Genomic DNA, 11901 nt, shown 5'->3' with positions numbered 1-11901 from the left:
TGCCGTTCAGATGCAAAAACATGCCAGCTCAATCTGTAGTCTCAGGTCTTCTACTCCAGTTACAGGGGCCTTAATAATTCCAGGAGGAGAGAGAGAGGTGTGAAGACAGAGGAAGGAAGAAATCAGGGAGCTATGTGTGATTCAATCCGCCTGCCCACTTGGCAAAGAGGCACCTTTTAACGTGGTGATTCTTTCTTTAGCAGGGGGAGAGTAACTGGCCCTATCCACCCCCAGCACAGTACCTCTAGTGACTGTTGCTGGTGTCTATCTTCTGTTTCTTTTTAGAGTGTGAGCCCTTTGGGGACAGGGATCCCTCTCATTTATGTATTATTTCTCTGTGTAAACCACCCTGAGCCATTTTTGGAAGGTTGGTATAGAAATCGAATAAATAAAATAAAATAAAATAAATATATCTTACCAGGTCAAAGTGCATGTTTACAGGATAAGCATAATAAAAGGGCACACATTTCACTGAGATACAAGCAACAAAACACTCTGCAGAATAAACTACAAATTTCTTTTAGCAGTCATTTCCCAGAGGTCAGGGAGTTCACACACAGTTCAGAATTATCTTGCTTCATGAGCAGACATAGTAGCTATCTTAGGCTCCTGGCCCATCGGTTCCTTCCTGATACAGATTCAGGTTAAGGCAGTTGGCGCGTAACAGTGATTACTAGTCTGGTGGCTGTGGGCCACCTCCAGCCTCAGAGGCAAGAGGTCTCTAAATATTGGTTGCAGGGGAGCAACAGCAGGAGAGAGGGCATGCCCTCAGCTCTTGCCTGTGGGCTTCTCAGAGGCATCTGGTGGGCCACTGGGTGAAACAGGATGCTGGTCTGGGTGAGCCTTGGGTCTGATCCACCAGGGCTGTTCTTATGTTCTTAATGGTCCGACTCGATATAAAGCAGCTTCCTATGAGTTCACAGCCTTGGACTCTCACCAGGAAGGGGGTGATGGGAGTTGTCCACCAACATCAGGGGGCCCAACTTTGGGAATAGAATCATGATCTCTGACAGTTTTATTTTCAGCCCCTTTCCTAATAATGCTCATCATGCAGCTTGCCTTTTCCATGGCCTCTGCACACTGAGTCAACCACCTCAGTTCACTATGGAATTGTCCACTTTCCCCTGAGCAGCCACACCTAAGGCAACACCCCATCACTGTGCATATAAAGTCAGGATCTCTCTCTCTCTCTCTCTCTCTCTCTCTCTCTCTCTCTCTCTCTCTCTCTCTCTCTCTCTCTCCTCCACTTCTTCCCTAATGCACATCATTCCATTTTTGTTGTCCATCCGGAGAGAGGCTTTTGGGGCCCTTCAACAGTCTTTTTAGTTTTCACCATCCTGGATCAGCGATGGGTGTTCTTTGCAGTTTTGGCCCCCTCACTGCTCAGCCTTGGCCACAGTTTGGAATTTCCCAAGCTTGGACTACAACCAGGGGCGGATTAACCTCTTTGCCGCCCATAGGCAAATAGGATTTTTGCTGCCATGGGAAGGGGGGTGCACAAGGGTAACCCCCCCATTTTTGCCTCTAAAAATCAGCTGCCGTGGTGGGATTGGAGCGGTGTAGGTGGTTGGCTGCAGGGAGTGGGGGTGAGGAGGGAAGAGTACCACCCCCTTCACCTTTTCAAGAAAGTGCTATGCTCAGTGCTCGGCTTCAGGGAGCCTGACCCAGCTCTTGCCACTTCTTTAAGGCTGCGTTTGCTGCCTGAACACAGTTTATTTCGCTTTCTATCCCTCTCTCTCTGGAGCACAGGCCACGCCCCCTTTGCGTGTGACATCATGCTTGTGCGCAGAAAGGCCTGAAATAGGGCGATCGCTGTCATTTGTCCACTGCTAACTGGGCAAAGAGGCACCTTTTAATGTGGTGATTCTCTTTATTTAGCAGGGGGAGAGTAACTGGCCCTCTCCACTCCCAGCACAGGACCTCCAGTGACTGTTGCTGGTGTCTATCTTATGTTTCTTTTTAGATTGTGAGCCCTTTAGGGACAGGGAGCCATCTTATTTATTATTTCTCTGTGTAAATCACCCTGAGCCATTTTTGGAAGGGTGGCATAGAAATCAAATAAATAAGTAATAATAATTAATAATTGATAATGATTTGGGAGGTAGGAGGCCTTGGGTTGGGAGCTATACTATCGCTGCCTGCCTGCTCTCTCCGACGCCCACAATGTGTCTCCATTGCCTTGCCCCTTTGCACTCCTTTGCACCTGACCTGCCGCCATCATAAGTGAGAGTCAAGACACAAAAAACCAGAAATGTAAATATATTTATTTATTTCAAAAAATGCTGCTGGGGAGATATTTGCTGCCGTAGGCAGCTGCCTCCACTGCCTCTCCCTTAATCCGTCTCTGTGGATGTCCTAATATAATACTACAATACCTGTCCTAATACAAATTCTTCGCAGGACTTCATTGCATACTTTACTCCTTTATTGTGAGAGAGTTTCATTTATTCCTACCCTCTGTTTCTGATTACTCATCCATAAGAAGACATGCGGCACAAGTTTACTCTGAAGGAAGGCCCGCTATGTTCACGACAGCTGCGTCCCTTCTGAACTCTGGTAACCTCTAGGCTTGATGTCTGCAATGCACTTGACGTGGGGCTGCCTTTGTATGTGGTTTGGAAACTTCAGTTGGTCCAAAATGCAGCAGCTAGATTGGTCTCCAGGGTGCCGCAAAGAGACCATATTATGCCTGCTTTAAAGTAATTGCATTGGCTACCAATAGATTTCTGGGCAAAATACAAAGGGCTGGTGATTATCTTTAAAGCCCTTTAAATGGCTTAAGACTGGTTACCTAGGAGAGCGCCTTCTTCTGCATGATCTCCATCTAGGGTTGCCAACATTTCATTGCCAGAATAAGGGACACAAGTTCCAGAATGAGGGTCTGGGAGGTGTATGCAGTGGTAATCAAGAGCCTGAGTATCTGAGTATTCGTATATGTAACTGAATTATATGCTCGAATAAATGAGGGACGAATGCTGTCCCTATCGGGAGCAACATTTCATCCCTGAAATGAGGGACATCCTGCATAATGAGGAACAGTTGGCAACCCTATCCCCACCACACATTGAGATCATCAAGACAGGTCCGTGTCCATATACTACTGGCTTATCTAGCGGGTGACTCAGGAGTGGGCCTTCTTCGTAGTTGCTCCTGGGATGTGGAATGCACTCCCTATAGACATTCATGGTTTAACATCTTTGTCACCTTCAAAAGAGCCGTTAAGACATTTCCCCCCACCCCCAGCATCAGAATGAAGTCAGGCATCAGAATGAATGAATGAAAAGTGACTTGACTGACTTCCAGATAAGTGCATGTATGACTGCAGCCCAACCCTATTACGTATTTATTTCACATCCTGTTAGGCGGCTTTTCTATTTAAAAATATGCAAAACGATCTGGAAACCTAACAACACACATCACACATAAAATGAGACTGAAAAGCACAGCAGATTTTAAAGCAGCATTAAATCAAAACTTCAAAGCCGTCAAATGAAAAACACACACTCAGGGCCCAAGTGCACCGTGAACATAAGGTGCAGTTTGGCCCTTTAAAGTCTTAGGTGGATATTCATTCATGGAAAAGCAAGAGCAGGAGCGGCCAATCAAGGCCCATTAGTCTTGATGGCCATATGCTACATCCAGGTTTGGGGTCAGGCATGAGGCCTCTGAATCCCAGCTGTAGGGCAGCAGCAGGAGAGGAGGCATGCCTTCATCTCCTGCTTGGGGGCTCACCAGAGGCATCTGACAGACCACAGTGAGGGAAACAGGAGGATGCTGGACTAAATGGTCTGACCGAGCAAGATTATTCTGATGATTCCCCTGTTGAATTTCCGCCTGTCATGCAGTTGCTAGGTACAAGAGCTCTTCCGGAAAAAAGATAGCAATTCTGCCCCCTGCTCTGAGCCCTCTGCACCCAGGGTTTTCTATTTGAAAAGCTGAACAATTTAAACACAAATATGCCACTTGCTTGTTTCTGTTATTGCTATTCCACCCTTCCTTCATGAAGCTCAGCCTCAGAGTAAAGTTCAAGGTTATTTCCTGCTAATTTTCTCCTCACAACAACCCTCTGAGGTAAGTTCGGCTGAGAGAGAGTTACTGCTCCCAAGTTCACTTCATGGCTGAGTGGAAATTTGAACCTGGCTCTCACTGCTCCAAGACCAACTCACTAACCAGGGGTTCTCAACTTGGGTCACCAGATGCAGTGGGACTACAGCTATCATCCATAGCTGAAGGCCGCTGGCTGTGGACGATGGGAGTTGTAGCCAAACCACATCTGGTGACCCCTAGGTGGAGAATCCCTCCTCTAACCCCCTAGGTCACTACTTCCAGCTAAAGAACTGTCCCGATGGCTGCTTCTACATGGTCTGGCCACATGGTGTCCCCCTTGCTCAGGCGTTGCTCCACCTTGGGAAGCAGCAGTTCTTCTAAATATTTTCGTTTGGTGGAACCATTCCCTTTGTTCCAAAATCTAAATAGAGTAAAGGGCACAGTTTGCCCCCAGCAGACTGCTTTTGAACATGGAGGTTCTGTATAGCCCTTTCAACTAATTGCTAGTGATAGGTCTCACCTTCTCCATACATTTGTCTCTAATCCCCCTTTTGAAGCCATCTAAGCTGATGGCCCGTTGTCATGTCTTGTGGCAGTGAATTCCATAAGTTAATGCTGCATGGTGTGTTTCATTAATGGCCTACTTTAATGGCCTACCAAGCTAGTATGTATGTATGTATGTATGTATGTATGTATGTATTAACATTTTTATACCGCCCTTCCAAAAGGCTCAGGGCGGTTTATATTTAAACACCACTGAAATCAATTAACAATTAAAACAGAAATTATAAAACTACATAAAATAATAATTAACAATTAAAACATCATAAAAACATGAATTAAATAGCCAAAACAATTTAAAAACAAGTTTTAAAAAGCTGAGAAAGCCTGGTTGAAGAGATGTGTTTTTAGGTGTTTTTTTGAAAATTACCAGAGATGGGGAGGATCGTATCTCAGCAGGGAGCGCATGCCACAATCTCAGGGCAGCAGCCGAGAAGGCCCGTCTCTGTGTAGCCACCAAACGAGTTGGCGGCAACTGGAGACGGACCTCCTCAAGTGACCTCAATGGGCGGTGGGGCTCATAGCGAAGAAGATGCTCTCTTAAATACCCATGGCCTAAGCCGTTTAGGGCTTAGCACTCTGTATTTTGCCCCCTGTATTTTAACTAGCACTCTGTATTTTAACTAGCACTCTGTATTTTGCCCGGAAAACTATTGGCAGCCAGTGTAGCTCCATCAACAAAGGAGTAATGTGGTCTCTCCGAGATGACCCAGAGACCAACCTGGCTGCCGCATTCTGAACCAACTGAAGTTTCCGGACTACGTACAAAGGCAGCCCCACGTAGAGCGCATTACAGAAGTCCAGTCTGGAGGTTACCAACAGATGTACCACTGTTTTGAGGTCATTGATCTCCAGAAACAGGTGCAGCTGGCGTATCAACCGGAGCTGATAGAAAGCACCCCTGGCCACCACCTCAACCTGAGAAACCAGGGAGAGGTGTGAATCCAGAAGTACTCCCAGACTGCGAACCTGTTCCTTTTGGGGAAGTTTGACCCCCATCTAGAACAGGGAGATCAAAATCGTCTCTAGAGTTCTGACCCCGCACAATAAGTACCTCCGTTAGATCTGGATTCAGCTTCAGTTTATTCTCCCTCGTCCAGCCCATTCCTGCTTCTAGGCAGGCATTTAGGGACAATATGCCATCTCCTGAAGAGGTTGACATGGAGAAATAGATCTGGGTGTCATCAGCGTACTGATAACACCCAGCTCCAAATCCCCTGATGATCTTTCCAGGCAGTTTCATGTGGATGTTGAAAAGCATTGGAGAAAGTATGGAGCCTTGAAGGACACCATACTTAAGCTCAGATTTTGAAGAGCAACGATCTCCAATCGACACCATCTGAAATCTGTCCGAGAGGTAGGAGCAGAACCACTGTAAAACAGTGCCTCCCACTCCCAACACTCTCAGACGTTCCAGAAGGATACTATGGTCGATAGTAACGAAAGCCACCGAGAGATCCAAGAGGACCAACAGAGTCACACTTCCTCTGTCAGTTCCCAATTGGAGAGCATCCATCTGGCTGACCAAGGCAGTCTCCACCCCATAGCCCGCCCGAAAGCCAGTTTGAAATAGGTCTAGACAATCAGTTTCCTCCAAGACCGCCTGGAGCTGAGAGGCCACCACCCTCTCAATTACCTTTCCCAGCCATGGGAGGTTGGACACTGGCTTATAATTGCTCAACTCTGAGGGATCTAATGCTGGCTTCTTTAGAAGAGGTCTAATTATGGCCTCCTTAAGACAAGGAGGCATCCTGCCCTCCCTCAGAGATGGGATTACATAATTACATTCATATCCCACTTTTGTGGGGGGTGGTGCGTGATGGAACTTAAAGTCATGGACATGAGATTCCCAGCCTCTGCCCTATCCAGGTGTTGACCACACCCAGACTTGCTTAGCTTCAGTAAAGTTGTAAAGTAGCTGTGCCACGTGCCTTCCTATCATGCCCTGGGACCTGTCCTAGTCTGCCTGTATCTTATTGTGGCAAGTGTTTATACCTACCAGCAAGACAGGCATGAAAAATGAGAGTTGGTGTTGTCTGAGTTGGCTAGACGCAAAGGTTCCCAACCTTGGGTCTTCAGATATTGTTGGGCTACAACTCCCATCATTCCCAACCACGACAGCCTTCAGCTAGAGAAAGTGTCATGGATAAGCACAATTCTGGACTAATCTGGCCTTCCCTGCCTTGACACGAGAGGAGCAATTTGTTTGATCGCTACTTGGAATCTGGAAAGCATCACCTTTGTGTCTTTGAACCGTGTACCAGTTTTTCTGTTCAAGTACCAAGGCTACTGATAACAGAGCAGCCTGACTTTCATCAGGAGAAAGAGTGTGAATAAGCAAAATAATATTTCTGTCTCCACTTGGAGATAACATTTCAAATACAGAATAATATAGACTAAATGATTGTTTGGAATCAGGAGGGGCTGTTGAGTGTAGCTTTCAATTATTAAGTGAGGTACTCTGAGGCACACACACACACACATGGAGAAGAAACTTAGAATAATGAGCTGACCACATTTTCCAAACAGCCAGCCTAAGGGCTGTCGTGTCTATAGACTTTCGAAACTTTTAAAAGTTACTTTTAGAAAAGCAAGATAGAGCCAGTCTTGAGAAGCCAGGATATTTTAAGAGCAACTTTTTAATACATACTAGAACTAACCTTTTGGGGCTGAGAAGGGGAGAGAGAGAGATTTTTTCAAGCCTTGGTTGATGACTGATTATTATTGATTGTTTAATTTCAAAGAAGATCTGTTTTCATCTCTGTATTTCTTTTAATGAAAATCTTTTCTGTAATGGCAAGTTATTCTTTATATGCAAGCCCTTTTTCAATTTAAATGTGTTTTTCTCTTCCATAAAGAGTCTATTTTTATCAAACCTCTGTAGCATAATGTTTATAGTGGATTTTGTTAAATAATAAAAGCTATGTAGAAAAGAAGAAAAGAACCCACACTTACAGCCTGTCTAAACTATACCTGAATACTGATTCCAAGATGAGAGGAACTAATCCAGATAAATCAAGATCCTGGAAGGATTGGCCCCTTTGCTGGAAAGAGCCTCACCTTGACAAGAGAAACAATTTCTGTGCTTTAAAATGGATGAATAGGGAAGCAGCATGTATGTCTGTGTTGTGGTGGTTGTGAGGGGTGCGAACGTTCTAGGAGAGCTGCTACTGATTTGGGGAGAGGATGTGACTTACTTGCATATTTGTTAGATTTGACATAAAAACGCCACAAGTCTCAAGACTTGTGAGACTAGTCTTACAAGGACCCAGTAAAGCTGCCCTAAAGGTAAAGTAAAGTGTGCCGTAGAGTCGGTTTCTACTCCTGGCGCACACAGAGCCCTGTGGTTGTCTTCGGTAGAATACAGGACGGGTTTGCCATTGCCTCCTCCTGTGCAGTATGAGATGATGCCTTTCAGCATCTTCCTATATCTCTGCTGCCCGATATAGGTGTTTCCCATTGTCTGGGAAACATACCAATGGGGATTCGAACCGGCAACCTCTGGCCTAGACCATCCTAATGTCAGGCATACAACTATTGGTTGTGTGGCGTGTAGTGTGCTACAAAACATTATCTTATATCTTTACTGCTCGTGTGGTAGTGTTACTGGAGCTGTGAGTGCATTTTCTACTCTTAACTAGAAGAACTAAACATGATAGATATCTTTATGTTACGGTCTTAAGTTACTAACTATGCACCAAGCCAGGACTGCAGAGAGCTGTTCTCAGTGGTACTTGCATGCAGTGAGGTGGTTAATTAGGGCACCAGCCAAGAGTGGCAACATACACCCCGCCATCCCTGCCACCTTACCTGTCTCCCTCTCCTATCCGGAACAGTTCTTTGTTCAAAGAACTGCTAGTCTGCAGTCTAGACTAGAGTAGACTGCTAGTCTATTCACCTTTTAGCAAAAAGATGTTCTGCTTCTCCTTCCAAGTGCATAGCAAGCTGCCCGCGCACAAAGTGTGCATGCCCCACCACCCAAACCATGCCCCCTCAGTTTGTAAGGTCCCCTCCCTTGATTTTTTTGGGGGGTGTTACTCATCCCACCACTGCCCTCCATGCCGCTGCTGCCCTTTTCAGCCCCACTGCTCATACTGCCCATAATCTTAACTGCCATGGGGAGCAGGACAACCCCCATGGCGGCAGGTGGGTGGGCGGTGGCGGGAATCTCCCCCCCCCCCTCATGGCCAACCCGCGGCTTCTCTCAGGCCTGTGAGCCTGCGCACTACAATTATGCATAGCGTCATGATGTCACAACACGCGACGCTATCCATACTAGGAGTACACAGGCACACAGGCCCAAGAGAAGCCGCGGGCTGGCCACGAGTGGGGGGAAAAGCCCACCCACTCACTGCTGCCACCACCGCCACCACAAGGGGTGGCCTGCTCCCCCCGGCAATGAAGATTATGGGCAGTATAAGTGGTGGGAGTGCCATGGGACAGTGGTGGGTGCAGAGGGCAGTGGAAGGCAGAGGCAGCGTGGAGGGCAACGGGGTAGCAGTGGGCACCGGTAGCAGCGGGCACTGGTGGGGGCCCTTGTGGGCCCCCTGACCAGTCCGGGCCCAGGGACAGTTGCACCCACTTGCCCAATGGACACTATGCCTATGCCTCCTCCTCCTCCGCAGCTGCATCAACTACTGGTATCTGCCTCGAAGTGCACGCTCCATTCCACTTGTTCTTCTTCCTTCATTGTGTGCCACTGGACTGGTTATGAAAAGGGGAAGGAAGTGGAAGAGAAAAAGAGGAAAAAACTGTACAGCACTGGTAACATTTTACAAAACACCTCCAGTACTCTGTGGAAAGGACAATAGTGCCCTATAGAACAGCTCCAGTACTCTGCTGCTTTTTCCTCAGTTCCTCTTGTGCTTCCTTCCCCTTTTCATAACCAGTCCAATTGTGCACATGGAACAGAGTTGCATTCTGTGTTTTTGGGCCATCACTTTCTCAGTGTCTGCCCTTCAACTATGGAAATCTTGGAGACTTACCAAAGCTAGAGCATGTGTATTTTCCAGAAGCAATGTAAATATTTTTATTCAGTCTGATCTTTGGTGGCTGGTAATAGGGACAGAGAGAGTAGAATAGTTAATTAGTTTTATTTATTTATTTATTTAGCAAAACTTACGTCACTGGGCAGTTTACAACAAAACAAAATAAATAAAAACAGAAAAATTAAAACATTAGTTAAAACAAAACAAAAAATGACAACAGAAAAAATTAAAACATTAGTTAAAATAAATGACAGCAGAAAAAGTTAAAACATTACAATTTAAAAATTTAAAACAATGTTTTAAAACAATGTTAAAACTATTTTGTTATTGTTTTTAATGGTTTTGTTTTAATTGTAAACTGCCCTGAGCTACTTTGGAAGGGCAGTATAAAAATAATAATAAATAATAAATAATAAATAAATGTTTAAACTATTAGAACAGTATTTAATTAAAAGCCTGTGTGAACAGATGTGTATTTAAAGATTTTTTTAAAAAATTGCCAGAGATGGGGAGGCTCTTATTTCAGCAGGGAGCACATTCCAAAACTTTGGGGCAGCAGCGGAGAAGGCCCATCCCCGATTAGCCACCAAACGTGCCGGTGGCAACTGCAGACGAACCTCTCCTGATGATCTCAATGGGTGGTGTGGTTCATAGCGAAGAAGATGTTCTCTTAAATACCCAGGATCCAAGCTATTTAGGGCTTTATAGGTTATAACTTTTATTTTGCCCAGAAACTTATTGGCAGCCAGTGTAGCTCTTTCAATACAGGAGTAATGTGGTCTCTCCAAGATGACCCAGAGATCAACCTGGCTGCCGCATTCTGAACCAACTGTAGTTTTCAGACTACATACAAGGGCAGCCCCACATAGAGCACATTGCAGTAATCCAGTCTGGAGGTTACCAGCAGAGGTACCACTGTTCTGAGGTTGTTTATGTAAAGAAATGGATGCAGCTAGCATATCAGCCAAAGCTGATAGAAGGCACTAGGGATGTACACGGAAGACTCCAGTCATCTACCTTGGCGCTTCAGCCCCCATAGTTCTTCTGTATACCTGCCAAGGGGCCAATTTTGAAGCGGATTGGAGAGGATGCTTAGGAGCAATCAGGTCTACTGCCCTGGTGAGTTTGGTGTTCTAGTTCTCCACCAGAGCATCAACAGGATCGCCAGCAGAGCCAACACTAAATCCCTCCAAGGCTTCTTGGAAACCTATTGGAAACAATAACCTTCTCGAGTGGACCATCCTAATAGGCCTCTCAGCTCTGCAAAGGTGGGAAGTGATTGTGAATTCATCCTTAACCAGATGGTAGTCTGTCCATGACAAAGGGCTATCACAGAAGTCCCCACCCATGGAACACTACCCTGATCAGACTGAAAGACCAAATCAAGCATGTGACCAGCAATGTATGTCAGTCCCAAGACCACTTGGGATAGGCCCATAGTTGTCATGGCCACTATGAACTCCTGAGCCTCCCTAGATAAATTGGTCCTGAAATAAACATCATTATATCATCATCATCATCATCATCATCATCATCATCATCATCATCATCTACATTTTATATCCCGGTCTTCCTCCAAGGAGCCCAGAGCAGTGTACTACATACTTAGGTTTCTCCTCACAACCACCCTGTGAAGTCAGTTAGGCTGAGAGACAAGGGACTGGCCCAGAGTCACCCAGCAAGTATCATGGCTGAATGGGGATTTGAACTCAGGTCTCTCCGGTCAGTTCAGTTAGGGACTCTGTTGACCAGCAGGGCAATCAGTATACCAACAGAAGTCCCAGAGCATGATCAGTGAGACCTGGTTTTGGAGGGTGTGCAGGAAGAGCGGGCTAAGCCCGCTCTCCCCGCATGTGAGCAGGGAGGGAGCCCTGAGTGGCCAGATCGGCCGCCCACACGATTGCCGGCTCTGTGACAGAGCTGGCGAGGGCTGGGGAGCTCAGGGGCCGTGTGGCCCCCAGAAGCTACAGTATGTCCTGTGCGAGCGCTTAGGGCATACTGGGGAGACCCCTGGAGCTGTGAGGCAGCTTTTCGCCTCCCATCTGGGTGTCTACTCATGAGTAACCACGGCACAAAGCCGTGCCGCGGTTACTCACAATCTTTAAAACCAGGTTTGTGAAGCGCTCGTTCTGCAAACCTGGTTTTAGGGCAGGGGTAGTTAGGCGGGTTACCCGCCTAGGAACCACCGGGCTCGCAGCCGAGCCAAGTGGTTCACACAATGGGGCAAAATCGGGCTAGCCTCCACTAGCCCGATTTTGCCCCATTGTGTGAATAGCCTCCCAATCTATCCTTGGTCCCCAGACTT

General features: G+C 46.4%; 1 protein-coding gene across 1 annotated transcript in view; it reads right to left on the bottom strand.

Moving 5' to 3' along the window:
- LOC128322324 (peroxidasin homolog) overlaps positions 1 to 11901 on the bottom strand; it is a 165787-nt gene that overhangs the window by 150313 nt on the left and 3573 nt on the right. The window lies entirely within an intron of this gene.

Source organism: Hemicordylus capensis, chromosome 4 (genome assembly GCF_027244095.1).
Source record: "Hemicordylus capensis ecotype Gifberg chromosome 4, rHemCap1.1.pri, whole genome shotgun sequence".
Lineage (NCBI taxonomy): Eukaryota > Metazoa > Chordata > Lepidosauria > Squamata > Cordylidae > Hemicordylus > Hemicordylus capensis.
Note: the sequence above shows the minus strand (reverse complement) of the source record. Positions and strands in the feature narration are given on the sequence as shown.